This window comes from Pinus tabuliformis, chromosome 9 (assembly GCF_031772625.1).
Source record: "Pinus tabuliformis cultivar Carrire ecotype Pingquan chromosome 9, CPIR1, whole genome shotgun sequence".
Taxonomy (NCBI): Eukaryota; Viridiplantae; Streptophyta; class Pinopsida; order Pinales; family Pinaceae; genus Pinus; species Pinus tabuliformis.
This window is the reverse complement of record NC_142307.1, coordinates 594,810,104-594,835,644: the sequence shown is the minus strand read 5'-3', so window position 1 is coordinate 594,835,644 and position 25,541 is coordinate 594,810,104.

The window sequence follows — 25,541 nt, the reverse complement described above, 5'->3', positions numbered from 1 at the left end:
AGCCACTACCATCAGATGATCCATGTGCCTAATGGAATGCAGTTGACTGGGCGGGACACCTAATATGCAATGCAACAAGAGGATTTGAACTCTGACGAAGGGATGAAGATACCGACACTAACATTGGCTCCAATGGGGATGGTAGCTCCTTGGAGGTGCCAAGAACTACAAATCTCTGGGAAAGCAAGCAATGCCTTCATCCATTGGGCGATGGAGTCAATAACTTCGACAAATTGAAACCAAACTCTTGACTCAATGACTCAATTTCAGGATTGAATGTGACTCAAAATTGACTCATGTTGAAGACTAAAATTGACTGAAAGACCTGACTCTATCAAACCAAACCAAATACTGAAATCAAACCTTAGCTTTATAGCCTTCACCTCGGGACCCAAACTAACGAATGAAAATAGTACACACTTGCAATGGAATTTAAATAAACAGTATATACAATGATGTGTAGGACAGCAGAAAACATTTCATAAATAATACCGTTTGAGGAGCCGACCATTGACTGGCCCACGAGGATAGTCTTGACCATTCAGCTCTTGCAAAAGGAAAGCATTGTGGCCCCGATGTGTAGCAATCTTATACGGTCCTTTCCAGATATTTTCAAATTTGTCGTGCTTACCTTTCTCTTCATTCCTTGCATCCCATTTTAGCACTATGTCTCCTATTTCAAACCTGTCTGCCTTTGCTTTTTGATCATATATCCTCTTAATTCTTTCCTGCAGCTTGGAAGTGTTCTGAAATACCTTCGCTCTAGTTTGCTACAAATGAATCATTTGATTGATCCTCCGTTGCAAACTATCATCTTCGCTGCCTGCTTCTTGCAAAAGTTTGACTACCGGGACTGCCGAGGAGGTCGGGAAGATTGTGTCCACATCGTACACAAGCTCAAAAGGAGACATGCCTATATATTTCTTTTGACTTACCCTGTTTGCCCAAAGTTCATTGACCAGCTTTTTGTGCCAACTTTTCTTGTTAGTTTCCAGCAGCTTTTTGATAATGTTGATAAGAGATTTATTTGAGGATTCCGCCAATCCATTACCTTGAGGGTAATAGGCAGTCGAGTGCCCCAAAGTGATTTGATACTTATGAAAAAAGTCAATCATTCTTTTCGATTTAAAGGTTGTTGCATTGTCAGTGATCAGCTTATTTGGACAGCCAAAACGAGACAAAATGTTGTTTTCAAGAAATGAGATAATTACCGAATCGGTAGCTTGCCTTGTAGGAATTTCCTCAATCCATTTGGTGAAATAATCTATCATTGTGAGGATCCACTTATGTTGTGCTGAAGAAGAAGGATGGATCTCACCAATAAAATCCAAACCCCACTGTTGAAATGGGGCATTTACTTCAATGGGCTTGAGTGGTAAGGGCTGTAACTTCCTCTTACCTTGAAAAATTTGACATTCGTGGAAGCTGACCACTATTTTGTACACATCAGCAAAAAGACTTGGCCAATAATACCCCACTCTCAAGATTTTATTGGTTGTTGTTTTCTAGGAAAGATGGCCTTCGCAATCTCCCTTGTGAAAATCTTCCATAACCTGTTTTGCCTCTTCCTCTACTAAACAATTCAGCAAGACACCACCGGGATCTTTCCAATAGAGTGCACCATTCATAATACAAAATTTTGCAGCCTTCAATTTCAGTGTCCTACTTTTCTTCTTAGCCATTCTTGGTGGTGATGAGAGATTTTGGAGTACATAAACAATGTCTGAATGCCAAGGAGAAAAAGGAAAATTTATGATACCTGAGTGGGCAGATTCTCTTGATCTTCCTCGGACATAGCAGCAACTAGATTAATGTCCAAGGCGTGTAGATTTGACTTAGCCATTAGTTTCACTAGCCCCTGTCCTTTAATGAGCTTTGTTGATTTGATTTCCATGTCATACTCAAGCAAGGCAGCAATCCATTTACCTCTTCTCCCCTCCAGATCTGTTTGCACTAGGACATCCTTAACAACAGCATTAGGGACATAAGCAAGGATGTGAGAATGCAAAATATAAACCCAAAAATCTTTCAATGCTTTTACTAAGGAAAGGGCCTATTTTTCAATAATATTGTATTTTAATGCCACATCCCTTATGGTTCTACTGAAGAATGCAATTGCTTTCTCGAGCTGGTCTCTTTTTGGCATCAAGACCGCTACCATACTATGATCTGAAGCAAATGAAAAAAAATTAAAATCGTGAGTATAGTCTAGGCTGATCAAAACCGGAGCTGAAGAAAGAGCTAATTTCACCAAATTAAAAGACTTAATTGCTTCCCCAGTCCACCTTACTGCACTATCTTTTTTGATCATGTTTGTGATTTCTCTTAAGTGTTCTGCAAGATTGGGCTCAAAGAAATGTAAGAAATTTATCTTACCATTGAAGGATTGGATTTCCTTCTTACTTCATGGGAAATTAATGTTTTGAATGGCCTCCACTCGAGCTGGATCGATGCAGATGCCCTCCTTTGGGATAATATGCCCGAGAAGCTTGCCTTCATCCATGACAAACAAACTTTTCTTTGGATTGAGCGAGATGCCATACTTCCTACACCGCTGAAAAACATTCTTCAAATGATAGAGGTGATCTTCATATGTATCAGAGAAAACTGTTAAGTCATCAAGATAAACAACTAGAAAGACATCTTTTTCATTAGAAAATGCTATATCCATCGCCTGCTGAAAGGTTGCACCAGCATTTTTCAATCCAAACGACATCTTTTCATAATGAAAAGTTCCCCACGGAGTGGTGAACGCTATTTTGTCTCTATCATCCTCATGGACCAGAATTTGGTTATAACCCGAATAACCATCGAGTAGCGACATGCGAGATGCTCCAACTACTCTCTGAAGTATGTGATCCATCTTAGGCAATGGATAGTTGTCTTTCAAGGATAATTTGTTCAGATTTCTAAAATCAATGCATAACCGGATCTCACCTATTTTCTTGCGGATGGGCACCAAGTTTGAAATCTAATCTGACAATATTATGGGGACTATGATACCAGCTTTATACAAGCGATTCAATTTCTTCTCGATTGAGGGCACCAGCTTCAGATTTATTCTTCTTAGCTTCTAACAAAAAGGCTTTTGATTTGGCTTGATCAGAATGACACGCTGAATTATGCTTGTGTCATATGCCTTCAAATCTGAATAATCCCAAGAAAATACATCAGTAAAAGAGGATAACAAACTGATATACTTTGCTTTTACCTGTGGAGGCAACACCTTTGATAATTTTACCATCTTGAGATTTTCAGTTGATCCAATGTTCACATCCTCAACTCCTTTTTCGATTGGCAGCAAGCTCATTTTTCTAGCCACGTCGTCCTAATGAAAGAGCTCATCTAAAGGTATTAGACCTTTAGGAATTATGTTGTCTTTGAGCTGCAAAACTTCCATCTGATTGACTTCCATATTCGCATCACCATCATCATACTCCACATCAATAGAAGTGTCCTAGAATTTACCTTTTTTTTTGCATAAATTCGTCGATCTCATTATCATCTTGAAACACTTGCCAATACCTTTGATTTTCAGGGACAACTAGGCAATGCTTCACGTGAATCTCAAACTTGTTGTTGGAATTCATCGGAATTTTCAAATTACTTGCTGTTATTGCAAGTGAATCTGCAATGACATTCTGAGCACAGGGAACACAGGTTACAGTATAATCAAAAAATACTTTCAAGATATCCAACACCGCATTGCAGTAGGCCCACATTCGAGGATGCTTAGCTTGGTATTCCCCTTTCACTTGCTTGATAACTAACTCGGAGTCACCATACACTGAAATCCTTTTAGCATTCAATTTTCTAAGAACTTTCAAACCGACAATTAAAGCTTCATATTCAGCCTCATTGTTTGAACAGTCAAAAGCTAGTTTATAAGAGCAGACCCTTACATTGCTTGGCACTTTGTTTGGGGCGAAAATAGGGTTGCGTATCCAAATACCAATTCCAGCACCTTCCCTTCCTACTGCACCATCAAAGTCCATGCTCCATAGGCCTATTTCATCCTCTTCCAAATGCTGAAATTCTGTTTCTTTTCCTTGTTGTCCATCAATATGTTGCTGCTGACGGATGAATGATTGCTCAGCGGTACTATTAAGTTTTCTCCTTTCTTGTTTTAAGACTTCTCTGAAATTTTCAGTGATCTCGAGAATGTCTTCTACTTCAACTACTTGGCTATTTATATCATTAAAGCTATCTGAATACAAAATAAATGATTCTAGATCAGTATGTACATAGTTGATTGGATGATTTACCGGTTTCTTCTTGCTAGTGATCATGTACTTCATTTTATGTTCCTGGTATAGTTTTCTCATCTGACCAAACATGGGAATGGTAGCATAGGAGAAATCAAGTTGCATCGTCCCTTTAATCTTTGCTCCCCAAGATCTGGAAAGAAGCATGCCAAATCTAGGAGGCATATCCGCCACCACCATGTCCATCAAAACATTTTTAGCTAGAATCTGATCCAAACTGACCACCAAATCCTTGATAAGACCAATGCACCTTACTGTACCAGAATCGAAAGAGTAAATATCATGATATTCTCTAGTGATATCCAATCCCAATTTCTCCATGATGGCTGTAGGAATGAGATTATGAGAGGCTCCAGAATCAAACATAGCATTCTGTAGCACAAAGTCATGCACCCTAAGACTGATATAGAAAGAAGCGACATCACTATCTTGGGACTAACCTTCCAATGCTGGCCCAAAGATTAGCTTGGGACTGTCATCCTCCACAGTTACCATGTCAGATGATGGATCTAAATTCAAAATTTTAGACACCTGGCCTTTATAATTGTTGTTCTTCATCAACTCAGTCAAAGGAATGGATATTTTCAACTTAGCAATTTCATTTTTGAAGTTAAAAACTAAGACATTTTCTACCTCTTTCACTGGAACATCCTTCTTTTCCGTTTTCTCCTTTGACACATTTGGTTGATTGGGTCTTTCACTTGCTGATGTCGTTTTGTTGATGTTAGGATCAGCTGTCTCTTTTCCCTTTTTCTGTACATTAGGAGGATCATTCTTTGACGCTGCCGCCTCCTTCCTTTTCTGAATTGGATTATGGGAAAATCTCTGTTTCAGAGTGAATATTGTCACTGCTAAGCTGACAAAGCATTCATGTATCCTCTTTGGTATTCATCGGACTCTTCCTCAAGAACTGTTTCATTTGCCAAAATGAAATTTTCATCCCTTTGTTCAGCTGAATTCTCGGAGTACTCCTCATCTTCAGTGATGAAAATTGGCATATCATCGGGCATAAAGAAATGATTTTCTTCTCCAATCACATTCTCCTCTTCATCTGATTCCAGACCATGTACAAAATTCTGCTGTAGAGGTGTCTGCACCTGCTGCTGCGCTGCTTGATCTTGGGCTCGCTGCTCTCTTTGTTTGATCCTATATTGTGGTTGCTGCTGGCCACGGAAGTTAGGATTTCTGACTTGTGGTTCAGACTTGTCAAGTTTCATCCTATCAAGCTCTTGCTCTAGCTGTCTTGGCAAGTAGATTTTCTTCAACGGTGACTTCAATATTTTGCATGTCTTCCAAAGTACCCAGATCTCTCTCTCTTAATTGATAAGCCATATCAGTATCAAAACCATCCGGAAACTTAATCAAGGCTAGCCCCATGGGTGGTTTTATATGATCAGGAATTGCACTGTAAACAGAATTAAATCTAATACAATAATCTTGGACAGAATCACCAATGTTTTACTTGATGTGCTCATATTCAGAAAGGATCTGAAGAGGATTTTTGTTCACTTCCTAGCGGTCTAAGAATTCTCTATAGATTGGCCAATGTAGTGATGCTTGCAGCCGGCAAAGCCCTAAACCATTTCCTTACTTCACCACCAAACGTTTGTACAAACAGTCTCATTGTCACATTTTCTGCATCAATCTCATGAAGATCGAAGAAATCCATCATTCTGTCCACCTATTTCTGAGCTGTAACACTATGAGGAGTGCCGTCAAACAATGGAATTTTACTTTGATAATCGGTAGGCATGTCATCCAAGAAGCCTATGGATCACAGAAGCCTTAACTCTATAATCGGTAGGCATGTCATCCAAATTTTGAGGCAGTATAAGAGGTGCAAAATGAGCAGCCATTACTCTTCGTGGATTTGCAATCGGTCTTGGGGATGTTGGGGGAGTGGGTGCAGCTGATGTATGCAGGGTATGAGGAGGTGTATGTGGAGGTGAAGCAATCTTGGAGGTTTGAGGGGTAGTAGGAGCAGACGGAGGCGACACTACTGTAGATTTTTTATTAGAAACAGTAGGCTGCATAGGGATAGTGGGAATGAAAGGCGGTTCGGTGGGAATTTTTGAGCTAGATGCAATTACAGATGACCCAAGGGTTGCAGAAGCAGTCTCTAAGAAATCAGCAATATTAGAAGCCACAATTGAAGTCTGGAGCTGATTCAAGATATAATCGTCAATGGATTTATTGGCCCTTTCAGTTTCTAGATTTCTAATAAGCTCAAGATTTAAGGCAGTTGAAGCAACAACACTTTCAGATTTGGTTTCAAACAAAGAAAACTTGAACTACTCATCAAACTCAAGATCCTCGAGATACTTAAAGCCAACAGGGCATGATTGAGCTTTGAACACGAGAATCACAAAACTTCCTTGGCGAAGGATTCTCGGAATAAAATTGGGATTTTCGTACACAAGAGGCGGATCAGGATCCAGATTTTCTCTAGTATGTCTTCTGGAAGCCAGTGTGCTATTATTTCCAAGAAATCAAATGGACATTAACAACTTGTTCAGCCTATCAAATCCTAAACTTATCATCCAAAAGCTTAGAATTATTAGATGTACTAGGGTGATCTGCAAGTTATATATTCTGTTTATAAGACTAGACCAGAGATTGACTGAAGTAGCATTTATCTACTTGCACTAATGCAAAGCAAAAGTGTTTCGAAGGCTACCTGGCTAATCTTCAGGCTCCGTCTGTAGTTTATAAAACAAAGAACACTAACAAACAAACAATCTCTTCCCCAGTATGGTCGCCACTATGTTAGTGCCTAGATTTACCTTAGGCTGAGGAAGGTAGGATCCAGGGCCAACATCAAACCATGCTTAACCTGGTAGCTAGCCCTACCAGGTCGGGAGAGGGCTCTCTCCGGGTCAATCTCAGCAAATTATGATCGATGAGGGCTTGAGATGACTGATAGAAATACTGATCTTAGGCTAGGTATATGTGTGAAAAAGTTTGATTGAATAAAATGATGTTTTTGTTGGCTCAGATGGAAAGGTAGATTTTGGGTGCGGGGATCGAGGCTCAGTCTTGCAGAGATCTCAATGGGGCAAGGTAGGAAATTGTTTTTGGCACTTCAATTTGAGTGAGATGGAAGGATTAGATAGGTGAGGAGCTGAAGAGGGCAAGGAAAGTCATGGATCCTCTCCAAACAACTGAAAACATCAAGAAACTAAAGCAAACCTCAAGTAGAGCACTGCAATTTCAATGGATTCTACTTACACTCTTGTTTGTTTAGTTAAGAAGAAACAAGATAGAGAATGGCATACATAACACATAAGAAAATTCACAATTACAAAAGAAAGCACTGTACCAAGACAAATTTCCACATGGATCCCAAAGAGTGCTGCAAACCCTGGTCTCAATTCCTTAGCCAAAATGTTGATATGAATGTACAATGAAGCTCAGGGATTTCTCAAAAGCCCAACCATGCTAATGACTGAAAAATACATAATATAGACAAACCATAGCTCATCCTAGCCTCTAAGGGTCGAGATCACATGTTTAGGAGCTGTTTCAACTAATTCTAAACTGAGAACTAGAAATCAGGCAACAGAACAGCATGCCTCTAGAAACAAGGAAACTAATTCATTTAGTTTCAAACAACTTTAAAACTGATGAATCTACCTCCATAATTGAAAATTTGACATATTTACATCATGATCCATCAATGTACATTAAATTTCATCACAAATTTTCCATTAAGAAAGTGAAAAAGTGAAACTGGCCAAAGCTGGGTGAAGAATAGAGTAATACTTGGTCAAAGTGGCAAAATTTCCTCTATGCACTGCGCCTAATTCTCTATGTGTATCACCTGTTTGAACCCACTTTTGGAGGCCTTCCCAGTGTCCAAATTAGCTACAAGTGTGCTTGCTGGAAAGGTTTGACTGTCTACTTTCCAACCCAAGTAGACAATTTCAATTTGGCCTCCATTTTCCTCTCCAAAAGTCAGTTCTCCCAACACTACTTCCTGTGTGTCAAAATAAGGGTAGTCAGGTCATTTTTGAGTGTTTTTTACCCTTTTGAGGGCTCAAAACCTATCCAAATTACTCTTCCATTGGTAGGAAAGCAAAATTTTCCATGCCAAATCCAAAAATGTGAAGCTTTTGTCATTTGGAGGCTCCTAGAAAAAGTGAGTGCCATGTGGTGCGGCGCATAGGGCAGAAAATTTTGTTTTTTGTGCCAAAAATTTCAAAAATGCAAAAAGTGCCCCAAATTTTTTGAAATTTGGGCTGAGTCTTCTCCATAAAACATTGTGTTGGGACAAGGAAGCCTCAGCAAATATCTGAAGTCCTTCATGCTCTTTTTGCCTCCTTGATGCTCCCTTCAATTTTGCCTTGAAGCTCCTGATTCTAGCTTGGCACACCATCTTCCTCACCAAGTAATGATATGATAGGTTTCTTAGCATATTATTCTTATTGATGGCCTCTTCTAACTTTCTCTCCAAGTGGATATTGGCTCTTTCAAGCCATGACCCCCAATCGGCATTAACCTCTTGCTCAAGTGAAGTGAACTCCACTCTCCTCCTTTGGGCAACTTGGCAATTCTCCCGAACGTTTTGCAACTCCATAATCACTTGTTGGTCTTAAAGCTAGTTATTCCTTTGCTCTAGGTATTGTATTTTCCATTGGGCTCTATCCAAGTTGATGGAAAAGGCATCAATGTCCGCCTGCTGTTCTTGAATGATTTCTTTCAGATTTGTGCTTTGCGGGCCCATATCAGTATCATCACCCTCAATGAGAATGAAATCAGTCTCACGCTCACCTGATGGTCCTTCCTCCTATAGTGACCTCTTTCCTTTTTCCTGAACCTATTGTGCTGATGACGAAAGCGATTCCCCCTCCACCCCGGGTGGATATAACACTGGCTTTGCTGCTGCAAACAACCTTCTAGTGCCCTTCTGATAAGTGATAAACACCGACATACTAATGGTTTGTGTCTCATGACCCTCATGCTGATAAGAAGGTCCACCTGTCTCATGCAAAGCCTCTGAAGGTCCCTGAGGAGCAGTGAAAAACTCACGAGAGATGAAATCCTCCCAAGTAATGCATTGTAAGCCAAGCTGATGAATGACCACAATTTTAATGAGACAAAAATGGTAAATGTTGTTGAACTACTGCTGAGGACTCTTGTGCTGCACTAGAGTGGTCATCTTCTCGATGTTTCGACACATCAAGTAAGGGATGCTCATCATCCTCACCTTGGTAAAATGCATCAGCAACCTGATATGAAAGCATATAAATGCGAAAACCATCCCTCACAGCTGAAATACTTCATGATCAATTTCATCAAAGGAGCATAAGAATCTTTGAGGTACTGGAAAGAAAACACTCTCCTAAGTTGTCTCAAATAGCTAGGTTTGATGTACGGTTCATAATGGTTTCGATCAATTTGTTGCCTCTTGTTCCATTGCTCTCCAATGTTTGGAATACTGGTTGCTAGTGAAATAGATTCTGGTGTTAATATGAAAGTGACACCAGCTAGAGTGGCTTGACCATCATGTAAATGCAACACAAACAAATGAGCCAACTCATGATGAAACTAAATGCTAGCAACCTTCTCACAAAATTCATAGTAGGACTGGTGCTGAAAACAAGTGATGGCAAGAGGGCAGGCCTGTAACTCAGCAAGAGTGGTTGGTTCTTCTCGAATATGCTTGCCACCTCTATGAGGCCTCTTGGGTGCATGTACTTCTATAGGTGAGTCACTATGTGTCTCCTCTTCATAATCATATGAGGGATCAGATGCCATTTCTGCTAGTGGATGAACTGTTTTGATGAGAAATAGGTGATTTATGATGTGTTTTGACTTTTGCCACCAAGGGAAATAGTGATATGAGGGACTGTGGAGGGGGGAAACAATGAGGGATTTAGGGACTGTTGGGACAGGTTTTAATTAGGAAAATAGGGGATTATGGAACAATTTAGGAATTTTGGGTATAGCACTAGGGTTTGGGAATTATATTTGGGATTTGGGAAATGGGAATTGGGGATATGGGATTGGGATATGGGATTAGTGAATTTAGGGATATATGAGTTTAGGGAATAGGGAAATGAGGGAAAATGGAGTGAGGGAGTAGAAAGATGATGGAATGACTTGGCAGCCAAAGATTTGATACAAACCCTAGCACTATTTTCTTTGGAGAGAGAGGTAGGGTTTGATTTTCTTAGTCAACCACCATAATACAAAAACCATAAAACAACCACCAAAATTGGATGAAAAGCAGTGATAAAGGCTCAACCTACTTGTACAAGTGAGGATCCAAGCATGTTAGGTGATTTGGAGCAAGTTGATGAAGATTTCGGGCTTGCTAGCTATATGCGCCACGCATCAAACCTAACGCACCGCGCTAGTTATGTGCACTACGCCCATGTTAATTTGCACTAAAGATCACGGCCCTATGCGCCACGCTAGTTATGTGCATCACGCTAGTTACCCAATGCGTCGTGCCTTTGTGTTTTGGAAAACTTCTCCGATTTTCTCTTGCTCACCTTCAAACACGACTTTGCTTGCTTCCAAGAGTGCAAATGAGCTTTCAAATTGAAACAATGACTTATACTCATGGAGCCTTTAATTTTAATTTCACAAAACCTACTTTTGCAATGTTTTGAATTTGCCTATATTTTAAACTCTATTTTTGAGATTTTTCGCTCTATTAGAACTTGTAATGAACTGAATGACTTGTATTTTGCTTGTTTTGCAGGGGGTTGGAGCTACTGAAGCTAGGAAAAGTGACCAGGGTTGCAGGTGAAGCAATTTACAGATGAAGCGACAAAATTACATAAATTTGTACAATAAAAGCAAAAATACTCTGTTATTCCTCAAAACAGAGATTTGACGAAAGACACATCTCTGAATACTTGATTATAAAATTTATTGAGACTGGAACCTACTCATAGCTTACCGGTTGTTATTGGACACTTTGAAACACTTTTTGATGAAACCCTAATGAAACTTTAGACCTAATGACAATAAAACCCTAGTAAAGACTTCTGCAATCTTTAAGACTGAAAAGGTGACTGTGTACAATTTTTGATGAATAAACATGAGCCAATAGGTAGATGTCATGAGGGAAACTGTAGGAGAAGCCACTACTGTCAGATGATCCATGTGCCTAATGGAATGCAGTTGACTGGGCAGGACACCTAATATCGAATGCAACAAGAGGATTTGATCTCTGACAGAGGGATGAAGATACCGACACTAATAGTATCTATAAGCTCAGTTATTAGAGCCATGTAGCCAGTGTAACTTTCAGGGGACCTCCTTATACATTTGATGCACATATACAAAAGATGCACATATATGGAAGTTATATATACTAAAGTTTCACATACATGGAGGTTATGTGTATATACGGAAGTTGCACATACATCTGGAAGATATGTGCATATAGAAAAGTTTCGCATATACAAAAGATATGCACATATATTCTGTATGTGCACAATTTCCGTATAGGCAAAATTTCCATATATGGAAGTTCCACATGTATGGTAGATGCACATACATAAAAAACATACATATATGGAAGATATTCACATATAATAAAGTTACGCATATAAGAAAGATATGCGAATATCTTCCGTATATGCACAATTGTTGTTTATGGAAGTTGCATATATACGGTAGATGTAGATATATAAAAGATGTGCATATACGGAAGATATGGACATATACGCAATTTATACATACAAGGAATATATGCACATATACGGTAGATGCACATATACAAAAGATGGACGTATGTGAAAAACATGCGCATATATTGCGTATATGCACAATTTCGGTATATGCGCAATTTCTGTATATGGAATTTGCGCATATACGAAATTTATGTATAGACGGAAGATATGCACATATCTTCTATATATGCACAATTTTTGTATATGTGCAATTTCTATATATGGAATTTGCGCATATATGAAAGATATACACATATAAGAAAGTTAGGGATATACCGAAGATATGTGCATATCTTCTGTATATACATGACTTTCTTATATGTGCACATTTTCGTATACACACAATTTCTATATATCGAAGTTGCGCATATACTGTAGATTCACATATATAAAAGACATGCATATACGGAAAATATACACATACAAGAAAGTTACGCATATATGGAAGATATGTGCATATATGAAAGTTGCGCATATATGCTTGATACACATATACAAAAGATGCACATATATGGAAGTTATATACTAAAGTTTCACATACATGGAGGTTATGTGTATATATGGACGTTGGACATATACTTGAAAGATATGTGCATATAGAAAAGTTTCGCATATACAAAAGATATGCGCATATCTTCTGTATATGCAAAATTTCCATATATGGAAGTTGTACATGTACGGCAGATGCGCATACATAAAAGACATACATATATGGAAGATATTCACATATAAGAAAGTTATGCATATAAACACATATCTTCCGTATATGCACAGTTTTTGTATATTGAAGTTGTGCATATACGGTAGATGCATATATATAAAAGATGTGAATATATGGAAGATATGGACATATAAGAAATTTACGCATATACAAAATATATTTCCATAAATAGAAGTTGCACATATGCAGTAGATGCACATATACAAAAGATGGACATATATGAAAAATATGCACATATATTGCGTATATGCACAATTTTCGTATATGTGCAATTTCTGTATATGAAATTTGTGTATATATAGTAGATGATCATACATAAAAGACGTGCATATACGGAAGATATGCAAATATAAGAAAGTTATGTATTTACGAAAGATATGCACATATCTTTCGTATATGTACAATTTCTGTATATGCACAATTTTGGTATATGGAATTTGCGCATATACAAAATTTATGTATATACAGAAGATATGTACATATTTTTCATATATGCACAATTTCTGTATATGTGTAATTTATATATATAGAATTTTCACATATATGATGCAGATACATAAACGACGTGCATATACGAAAGATATGCACATATAAGAAAGTTAGGGATATACCGAAGATATGCGCGTATCTTCTGTATATGCACAATTTCCATATATGTGCAATTTCTATATATGGAAATTATGCATATACGGAAATTGTGCATATACGGAAGATATGTGCATATCTTCTATATATACATAACTTTCTTATATGTGCACATTTCCATATACGTGTAATTTTTATATATGGAAGTTGCGCATATACTATAGATTCATATATATAAAAGACATGCATATACAAAAGATATACACATATAAGAAAGTTACACATATATGGAAAATATGTGCATATACGGAAGTTGCGCATATACAAAATATGCACATATATAAATTTATATATATTAAAGTTTCACATACATGGAGGTTTTGTGTATATACAGAAGTTGCACATATACCTGGAAGATACGTGAATATAGAAAAATTTCACATATACAAAAGATATTTGCATATACGGAAGATATGTGCATATACGGAAGTTGCACATATACCTGAAAGATATATGTATATAGAAAGATTTCGCGTATACAAAAGATATGCACATATCTTCTGTATATGCATAATTTCTGTATATGGAAAATTTCCATATATGGAAGTTGCACAAGTATGGTAGATGCACATACATAAAATATGTACATATATGGAAGATGTGAATATATAAGAAAGTTATGCATATACGGAAGATATGCACTTATCTTCCGTATATGCACAATTTCCGTATATGCGCAATTTTTGTATATGGAAGTTGCGCATATACGGTAGGCACACTTATATAAAAGGCATGCATACATGGAAGATATGCACATATAAGAAATTTACGCATATATGGAAGATATGCGAATATACGGAAGTTGCGCATATACGGTAGATGCACATATACAAAAGATGCACATATACAAAATATATGCACATATCTTCTGTATATGTACAGAAATGTAGCCTCTATATAGGCACAACCTCTGTATATACACATCTTTTATATATAAGCATAAAGATATTCGCATATCTTTTATATATGTGGATATCACCAAGCATCTTATTCTTATTTTCTTATTGATTAGTTTTCACAGGTCTGAAGCAAGGACGATGAAAGAAGTTTATAAAGGTCCAAAATTATAGGCTCCAAGGTTTACATCTAATTTAGGGTTTTGAGCTATAGGCGTAGACTTTTCACTGAGAAATTGCGACCCAAGACACTGGCACACAAGCATAAAGGGAGCGACTAGGCTCCTATAGTTGCTTGAGCAACTCCTCATGCATGAGACCGGGGAGTTTCCCTGAAATTGACCGTTGACGGAAGTTGACCATAGATGGGAAAAGTTGTCTCTGATATATTCTGACACTGGAAACTTGTTTTTGAAGTTTATTGGGTTGTATTTCTAGATGATATTGTATTGGGCCCATTTTTATCTATTTAAACAGTGGAAACAATTTTGTGTCCCTTTGTCTTTTTTGATTGATCAACTTGTTTATTTTAGTCATTGTAATATTTATATTTGTGTTTACAAATGTTGGGTTTATAATATTAGTCCCTTGGGTTTAATATTATTCCCTTAGGTTCATAATCCCTTGCAGTTTTAGTATTAATCCCTTGGGTTTATTATTCATTTGGGTTTATAATATCAATCCCTTGGGTTTATTATTCTCTTAGGTTTATAATATCAATCATGGTCAACCATCGTCAATCATAGCCAACCATGGTCAACCATGTTTGAATGTCGCATTGTGACAAGGATTGTCCCACCATCAAAATAAATCATGTTTATTTTAGGGTTTGTAGTATTTATATGGGGTTTACTAATGTTGGGTTTATATTATTAGTCCCATGGTTGATTGTTGCATTTTGAAAAAGATTGTTTCACCATGAAAATAAACCATGTTTATTTTAGTGTTTGTAATACTTATATTTGGGTTTACCATATTAGTCCCACGGTTGAAGGATGCATTTTGACAAATTGTATCACCATGAAAATAAATCATGTTTATTTTGGTCTATGTAATATTTATATTTGGGTTTACGAATGTTAATATTATTCCCTTGGGTTCATAATCCTTGGGGATTTTAGTTTTAATCGCTTGGGTTTATTATTCATTTGATTTTATAATATCAATCTCTTGGGTTTATTATTCCCTTAATTTTATAATATCAATTATGGTCAACCATTGTCAATCATAGCCAACCATGGTCAACCATGGTTGAATGTCGCATTGTGACAAGGATTATCTCACCATCAAAATAAACCATGCTTATTTTAGTGTTTTTAGTATTTATATTTAGGTTTACCAATGTTGGGTTTATAATATTAGTCCCATGGTTGAATGTCGCATTTTGACAAAGACTGCCTCACCATGAAAATAAACCATGTTTATTTTAGTGTTTGTAATATTTATATTTGGGTTTTACTAGATTAGTCTCATGGTTGAATGTGGCATTTTGACAAATATTGTCTCACCATGAAAATAAATCATGTTTATTTTAGTCTTTGTAAGATTTATATTTGTGTTTACGAATGTTGGGTTTATAATATTAGTCCCTTGGGTTTAATATTATTCCCTTGGGTTCATAATCCCTTGGGGTTTTTGCATTAATCCCTTGGGTTTATTATTCATTTGGGTTTGTAATATCAATCCCTTGGGGTTTTAGTATTAATCCCTTGGGTTTATTATTCATTTGGGTTTATGATATCAATCCCTTGGGTTTATTATTCCCTTAGGTTTATAATATCAAGCATGGTCAACCATGGTCAGCCATGGTTGAATTTGACATTGTGACAAGGATTGTCTCACCATGAAAATAAATCATGTTTATTAATTTTTTTGTAATATTTATATGTGGGTTTATGAATGTTGGGTTTATAATATTAGTCTTTGGGGTTTAATACTATTCCCTTGGGTTCATAATCCATTGGATTTTTAGTATTAATCCCTTCTGTTTTTTATTTATTTGGGTTTGTAATATCAATCCCTTGTGTTTATTATTCCCCTAAGTTCATAATATCAATCATGGCCAACCATTGTCAATCATAACAAACCATGGTCAACCATGTTTGAATTTCACATTGTGACAAGGATTGTCTCACCATCAAAACAAACCATGTTTATTTTAGTGTTTGTAGTATTTATATTTGGGTTTACCAATGTTGGGTTTATAATATTAGTCCATGGATTTAATATTATTCCCTTAGGTTCATAATCCCTTGGTGTTTTAGTATTAATCCCTTAGTTTTTTTATTCCTTTGGGTTTATAATATCAATCCCTTGGGTTTATTATTCCCTTAGGTTTATAATATCGATCATGGTCAACCATTGTATATCATAGCCACCCATGGTTGAATGCCACATTGTGACAAGGATTGTCTCACCATAAAAATAAACAATGTTTATTTTAGTCTTTCCAATATTTATATTAGGGTTTACCAATGCTGGGTTTATAATATTAGTCCCTTGGGTTTAATATTATTTCCTTGCGTTCACAATCCTTTGGGGTTTTAGTATTAATCCTTCAGGTTTATTATTAACTTGGGTTTATAATATCAATCATGGTCAACTTTATTAATCTCTTGTGTTTTTAATATCAATCCCTTGCTCTTCTTAATCCCTTAGGTTTTTAATATTTATCTGTTGGGTTCACTAATTCCTTGGATTTATAATATTAAACAGTTGGGTTTATTAGTTCCTTGGGTTTATAATATTAGTCCCTTTTGTTTAATATTATTCCCTCGGGTTCATAATTCCTTGGGATTTTAGTATTAATCCCTTGGTTAATAATAATATAATATTATTATTATTATAATAACATATTATTATTATAATATAATAAATATATTATATTATACCCTAAGGGATTTTAGTATTAATCCCTTGGGTAATTATTATTATAATATTATATTATATTATAATACGGGGAGGCATGTCCGGTGGGGCAAATTCAGGACTCACGAAACTGACAAAAGGTTAAATTGACAAAATGTACCAACTGATCCTCTGAAGCCTTTTTATTAATGAGGCCTCTATTTTCTTTATTTTTCCATTATTTTCCTTCATTTTCCTCCTCACATGCAACCTCTGACCTTTCACCTTCCTTTTCTCCTAACTTCCATTATTTTCATAAATAAATTGCCAAAAATATCATTTTTCCTTTTCAAAGCCTTTTCCATTGTCTTTACCAATTTCCTTAGCCATAATAAACCAAATGAACACCCACACTAGGATGTCTTGCCCAACATTCAACTTGGAATATGTGTCCCATGACCTTAGTTATTATTTTTCCTTTATTAACTTTATTACATGGAATTTTTCCTTTATTAATGCCCACCCCCACCGACTAAGCCCCTGAACATTAGGCACGTTGTCATACTAGTGCTACGGGATTGAGGGTCGGGCTAACAACCCACCCTTCAGAGATCTTCTTGTAGTGTTCCTGCCATGTTTTTTATAGTACCTTGTCATTTGGAAAAGTACCCTCAAGGAAAGTACCTTGGCATCCGTCCTTACTTCCTCCCTTATTCTTTGCCCCAATCCTTCTTATTCCCTTCTTGTTTGTCTCCATCCTCCTCTCGTGGGATAATCTCTATATAATTCATGTTATTTATACAAATATATAAAATCTTCTACACATGGTCCTTCTCTTTTAAACTTTTGATCTGGAAATGAGCAATGAACATTTAAAATCAAATATCTATTTTATATCATTTATAATTGTAAATCTAAAGCATTGAGATAACAACATTAAATTTTAATAATGACATAAAGCCACAAAAGGATGTAGTACAATACTTTTTTCTTTGGAAAACCATTGTAGCCACCAACAATTGTGTTGAATATTGGGTCTAAAGGCATGGGGGAAACATGGGTAATTTTTCCACTCTCTTTTCAATATCTCTTGGGATCCAACAACCCATTCCATAGATAAGTAGGAACTAATGGATCTTCTCTTTAAGAACTATTGAGCTTCATGCAGTAAGTTGAGTAGCTCCTTCCAATGTTGGTTGTGCAAGGGTTTGCTTCTAATGCCCTCCCAAGGTATTTATCGATATGCTATGTATCTTGAGTGGGGACTACATTGTCATTTCAATATCATTCTTGCTTCACCATCACATTTTCCAATCAACATTATGATATCTTATTGCATGGTGTAGTACGCTTTAAGATCCTCGACTTGTAAACACAAATTATAATTTTCTCCTATGGTGAAAAAAATGGTAGCTATACATAAATTATGATACAAGTGAAATAGTTAAAAATGCATTCCAAACAATGTACAAGATAATCCTATGTTTCTAAAATCGTATTGGAGACTAATACAAAATCCTTAAAAAATACCTTTCTACAAGAGATGCCCTTTGGAAGTATCATTTTTATATACCATGGAGCATAAGACAATAGATAGGGATTATCATTCTTTGTCAACTAGAAGTTTTGGATGCTTGGAAAATTAACTCAATTAAAAAATATTCCTTTGTAGAAGATCTTCCTACATATTGCTTAATGTTGGCGCATACGAAGGGATCCTTCCCATGATATAATAAAGCAAGGTAACGCTAGGTAACTATATTGCAGTTGGTGAAAATATATCATATTTAATATTTTCAAGCATAGTTTCCACATATTTCTTCACAATAATCATCATGTTATCATGTTTGGAAATAATGAAACAAACAATTTGACAAATCCTACGAACCCTTCTGCAAAATTTTAGAATGGCAGTCTTTCCTACACTAGAAAAAAGGAAGCCCTGTTTGCTAAGAAATTCAATTTCACTTCCAATAAGATGATAAATATAGTTGGAGACCATAAACCACCTTGTAGAAATGATTATTTATCTTCCTAATAGGAAAATTAGCAAGGATAAAGGACACTATATTATTTATTTAACAATCAGCTTCTTAACCCCTAGAGTAAAATTAGCAAGGAAGAAAAGACACTAGATTATTTATTTAACAATCAACTTTTCAACCCTTAGATTAATGAGGATCCTTCTCAAAGTGTCTTCATAATTGAAAAAGTATTGAACATAAGCACTAAATAGCCCACTTTATCAACTCTTGCAGAATTAATAAGTAGCATTGGATTTTCATCCCAATTCTTAATGCAACATTCCTTTGATTACTCCTTCCTCCTCATCATTAGTTTGAAACTTTTTGAGTGGAAGCTTTACCTTAACATGTTTCACCAAGCCAAAATAGAGAATAAAACCTACGTAAAAAACCCTAATAGTCATTACTTCCAAATACCATTTTCTTTATACATGCACTTCAACCATTATTATGAAATGTAGGTGTGATAAGTAAACCAACTATCATCACTCATAGATTCTAAAGGAATTGGGCCACCATATCAATCACCATCTTTTAAATATTGCATAGTTGATCACCCAAATTTATAGTAAGCTTGAGATCTTTTAAGGATAGCTACGATTATAAGCTAACATATAAGCATTCACTTCAAGTAATTTAAGCCTCCTCTTCAATATAGGTAGAAAAAGTTACTAGAATTCGTTACACTTACTATGAGCCAAAAATGAGTGTCAAGGTCATAGAAAATATGAAAGTAATGCAACGTGACAAAAAGAAACAAATTCTAGACAATGCAACAATAACATCACATAAAATGAGATAAATGTATACAAATGAATGTGCAAATTGATTTATTTGCTTGGAATTCTTATTTTTCCTTGTATTTATATGAATCTCTTATATTAATTTCTCTTGACAATATATTTTCTTTATCATATAGATTTAATACTCAAAATTTTGACTAGATTGTTTCTAGTTGAAGTTGGAAAAATGTTGCTCAAGAGTAGAATTTGAAGAGTAGAATTGCAAAAGCAACAAAAGTCTATTTCATATACACTTTCCTTGCAGCATAAAAATATCATCCAAACATCTTTGCAACATGACTCATAGCTTTCCACAAATATATCATGGAGCATACCATATAAATGCAAGCTAGAATATTGGTCTCAATTCAAATGGGCTAGACCAAGAAATTTTGTCAAGTCATAATCGAAGTTCCAATCAAGTACTTATCCCAAATGACATACTATTCTCTCTCAATGTACCTCTTCATACTTTTACCTTGATTTATGCCTAAAGATGTCATTCGTAAAATGGGAATTGGAAAACACAGTTCCTATAGTTTGTAAATAAAAATTGCTTAAGAGTCAAAACCAAAATTCCATAAAAAAATTATTGGAGTTTTGTAGGTTTTGATGCATATGTGTTCAATCATATGCTTCCATAATCCATATTATATTCCTCATTTGTTGGACTATCTTGAAGTCAGTTATTTGCCTCTATATATCAAATATCAAACATTTCATTGGCTTGTGTGATGCACATAATTGATTTTACAAACTAATCACAACAAAATTTTGCAACAATGTTAGATGTCTTCCTCATTAAGCTAAAATATGAAGGAAAAGTTACATCATTCCAATAATGGCATGAGGACTCTATTGAGAAATGTAGCTTGAGGAAGAAATTTTTGCATAGGTTGAATGTCACAATATGTAGGAAGTAGTTCAAGAAATGTCTTTAGTGACCACTTAGAAAAAGTGGAAAATTACTCCATTTTGTAATTGCACTTCATGAATAAAAGAAAAAGTGAAAGATTTTATGCTTTGAAGCCAAATAGTATTAGAAATCTAAATGAAATGTTCTAGATGCTCAAGAAAATTTATGAATTGGATTAACATTTAATCTCAGCTACATATCTCAAGACTAAGGTAGGTGCCAGAGAAGATTGATGAGATTAGTTGCTAAGGTTCAAGGCATTAGTTATATTATTTCAAAATCATAAATAGGATAAGATAGGAGAGGTCAATCTCTTAATAAAGGAGAGAAAGAAAGATAACATAGGACAAAGTGCATTCAAGGAGAAAGGAATAGATTGTTGAAGTTACTAGCCAATACAATAGACTCTACACAACTACAACAATATTTTCCATATATGTCATACTTTGTCTTTAGTGATTGGTTAAGTGTGCTTCAATGTTGAGAGGAGGAAGAGTAAAAAATGGCACGAAGGAGAAATTCATACTAATGTATCGTATTTTTTCAACTTTTTCCTTTCTTACATGAGGTGTACACTTCAAATATAGGGGATTTAATGACCATACAGTTGCTAGTTAAAGGTAGGTTGTAAAGGTCACCTTGTCGGCTTTTCCGAAGGAATGGAAATATGATTCAATGGAGAAATACCTCTATGTGTTTTTTATTTCATTCATTATTCATTTTTCAACCAGCGTGACATTAATTGAATGTTCAAAAAATTATTTTTTTATTAAATACATTTTTTCTCACTTATCTAATGAAAGAGCACTAAAACAACAATCAACTAGGATCACAAAATTTACATGGTATCAAAGCTTTTCTCTTACTAATATTCTCAATGATTTATAGTGATCAATTAATTGCCAAAAAGAACTAGTAGTTAGAGGGTTTCAATTTTTATTTTAAGGATTAATTTTTAGATCTGGGAATTTATGCATTAGATCTCAAAAATTGCCTAATCTAGCATCAAATTTGAGGATAGATTAGATGGAAACTCAAATTTACTATCACACAAAGTGAGTGTTGCAATTTATTAGAAGAGAATGATCAGTGCGATATTGTCAAGGATGTTATGCTTAGCCTATAGATTTGTGGTAGTGGATAGCTCATAAGTAAGCAAAGGCAAAGAGGAAGATTATGAATACCATAAAGGATCATTTGATTCCTCATATATTAAAAAAGAAAACAATAAAGGAGATGTTTGATGTCCTAGTTGGAATCTACCATAGTGATAACATAAATAAGTAAGCAAAGGTGAAGAGGAAGATTATGAATACCATAAAGGACCATTTGATTCCTCGTATATTGAAGAAGAAAACAATAAAGGAGATGTTTGATGCCCTAGTTGGCCTCTACCACAGTGAGAACATAAATAGGTAGATGATATTGCAAAATGAACTCATGCCCCTAGGGATTACTATACCATATTCACTAGTTATATTAGCAAGGTCATTTAGATTCGTGATCAACATGCAATAGTTGGGGATAATATTACAAATGCAAAGTTGGTATACATGGAATTGAATGGATTATAACTTCACAGGAACCATTTATCTAAGATGTTTCTATGCACGACAACATTCCTAACTTTGAAAGGTTGTGAGAGGATTGTATTTAAGAGGAGACTCTGATGCAGTTAAAAACCAACAGTAAGTGTGATGAGAAGATCCCAACAACATTTGGTCAAATAATTAAAGGCAAAATTAAATGACTCAACAAGGATAAAGGAAAGAGTAACAAGTCAAACTCAAAGCGAGGAAAGGACATGAATCAAATCAAGTGTTTCGCTTGCCATAACCATAATCATTATACATCATAGTGTATACCAATATGGTTACTAAAAATGCATGGAATGTGGACAATGAGGCATATTCATTGGGGATTTCTCAATGGCATCTTTTCTTTCTACCAACATGGTTCCTGAAAATGCATAGGACAACCTAGGGTGAATTTTGTTTAAACAATGGCTATCTAATTGATGTATCTTGATATTTTGCTATTCTAAGGTAATACTAATGTGTATATGTGTGTGCGCCCCGCACCCCATTTTTGTCTTTTTAATTAAATTGATTAATTAAGAAAAACATAATATAAACATGTGGCAACATAAATTATGTTTTTTCTAGATATTTGGTATTAGCAAGTCATCATCTTGCAACAAAATATATTTACAATTAAAAATCTACCTAATAAAATGAGAGTGAATCTATATATATAAAACTAACTCAAATTAATTAATTTATTAATAATAATAAATTATAATTTAATTAATTTTTATGATTTTTTGATCTAGATAAATAATATGAGAGGGATGTTTATGCACATTTATTTATACTAATTTAATTAAACATTAAAAATGAGATGGATATTTATGCACATTTATTTATATTGATTTAATTAGACATTAAAAGTAAATTGTGAAAATTTAAACAAATTCAACCTCAAAAACCTTTAACCACAAAAATAAATAAATAAATAAATAAATAAATTATTTTTATAAAAAATAAAAACCAAACTAATGCTAAAATAACCAACAATAACTAGGCAACCAAAAATCCTCCCAAAACATTCTCAATGCACGCTTACATGTGATAGGAAAGAGATCCTTAAAGACTTCGAGTCTAAAATGCCAAGCCAGTCACAAACGATTAAAATATATCTACAGATCTCACAATGCAACGATTAGCATTTATGATTGTTGATATTTGGATGGGAACAATGGTATTGTAGTTTAAGAAAGACAAAGATAACATTGCCACTATGACAGGAATGTCATAACCATAATATAACTACGAAGATCATGACAAAGAAATATGTTGCAAACCTATGTTGTTTATTAAAGGAATATTGCATCCTCACTGAAACCTATCTCTCTTCAAAGTTCATGCTAATACACTACATTGAAGAGGATTGAGTTACTAATCTTGTAATATTATGAGACTGTGATTGAAAGACTATGGTGAACATGACTCTGATTCAGGACTTTGCAATGTCATTTGTATTGCTGGTTCTCGTCCTCCATAAAGGATAAATAGGATTGTGGACATCACACATGCTTATGCAGAAGGATTTGCTGTGAGAAGTTCATCTTCGAAGCCAAGTAACGCCATAATTCTGATCATCGTTGTGCAAGCATCGATATTTTTGAATGTGGGTTAGTCTTGTGGAACTATGGATAAGAATGAATTGCAGCCAAACATGAAAATATCCGTGCTAAGAACTTGTAGTCTGAGAATTTTGAGTTTAATAGCTTTTATGTTGGGGTTGTAGCTGAAGCAAAGCACACAAAGATATGAGAGGAAAAGTCAAGAAAAATGGTTTAATGGCTCATAGAGATTTAAACTGCACTAGCAGCAAGTCAGTGGTTGATATAGTAGTTATTAGCAACATCCACATTCCTTGACAATTTTCAGGTTTACAGTGTTAAGATATTGTGTTTACAACTTTAAAAATTAATTACTGAGTTCGGCTGGATTGGCAAATGTAATTCGCAAATTCATCCATTATGTAGGGTTCGATGTAATAATGTAATTGTTAAAAAATAGTAAATTGAAGTATGGTAAGTTTGCAATTCATATGAAAGTACAACAAAGAATGGTAAATTTTATTTGTAAAATCATGTAAGATAAATACATAGGCCAATACATAGGAGACGGAATTGGCCTCAGCTCATAGAGTGATCTCTGGGAGAGATTTGAAGTTGCAGAAGCCACTGCTGTTACATGGCGGAAGAGAAGAAAGTGGTAACAAATAGTAGCTTGCCACACTGGTACGCACACAACGCCTCGTGGAGATGTCTATGGTCTACATATAGATGGAATTTAATTGAATTTTGACAGTGAATGTCAAACTGAACTTGGCGCTACCCTGGAAGATGGCTTTTCGGATGACAGGACAATGGACGAGGACGGGAGCAGCTGCAATGGTAGTGGTAGTCGAGGTTAGAATTCTAACGTCGACGGAATTTACAAAACTACATGATGTCGCGTGGTGCTGAGCAGGAGCTTCGCATCATAGCAGAGTGCATGGTGACTGTTGGGTATGGAAATGAGTGCATTTGAACTGCAAGAAAACATTAGTTGAGCTGCAAATATAAATTCAAAATTCAAATTTCGAGTGGGCTGGAAAATTCAAACTTAAAATTCAAAAGGAGCGTGTACATTGTATCGATGGTCTGTCATCTGTATTGTATTGGATGCAGTTGTTTGTAGGCAAGAAATATTTATTGCATCATTAATTCCAGGTTCAGCTTACTCGGAAAAATGGAACCATCGAAAAACATGGTGTGTCATGCATGGTCAGCTCGTCACATCTTAGATGTGCCTCAACTGTTAAAAACAAGTCATCCATACCATGCATGGTTGTTGGTGAATCACTAAGGAAATCATTGCCTTAGTGACTTGTTTCTAAGAGTTGCCATTTTTAATAAGCCCTTTTTGAAAAGATGAGATTCATGTTTTAATAAATGAGGAAACCCAATAATATCCTCGTGATTTCAATGTAATTGATTTTTTTTTACCTTTGACCATGCTTCCAATCAAACTTCGTGTGTTCTTTTTCACTCATCCTTCGAATGAGATTTTGTGACTCGTGCTCCCAATCAGATTTCGTTTGTGACTCATGCCCTAAATGAGTTTTTGTGACTTGTGCTCCCAATCGGATTCCATTATTTTCTCTTTTTCTAACGATCTGTGTAATGAACAGAGGCCACTTTAGAG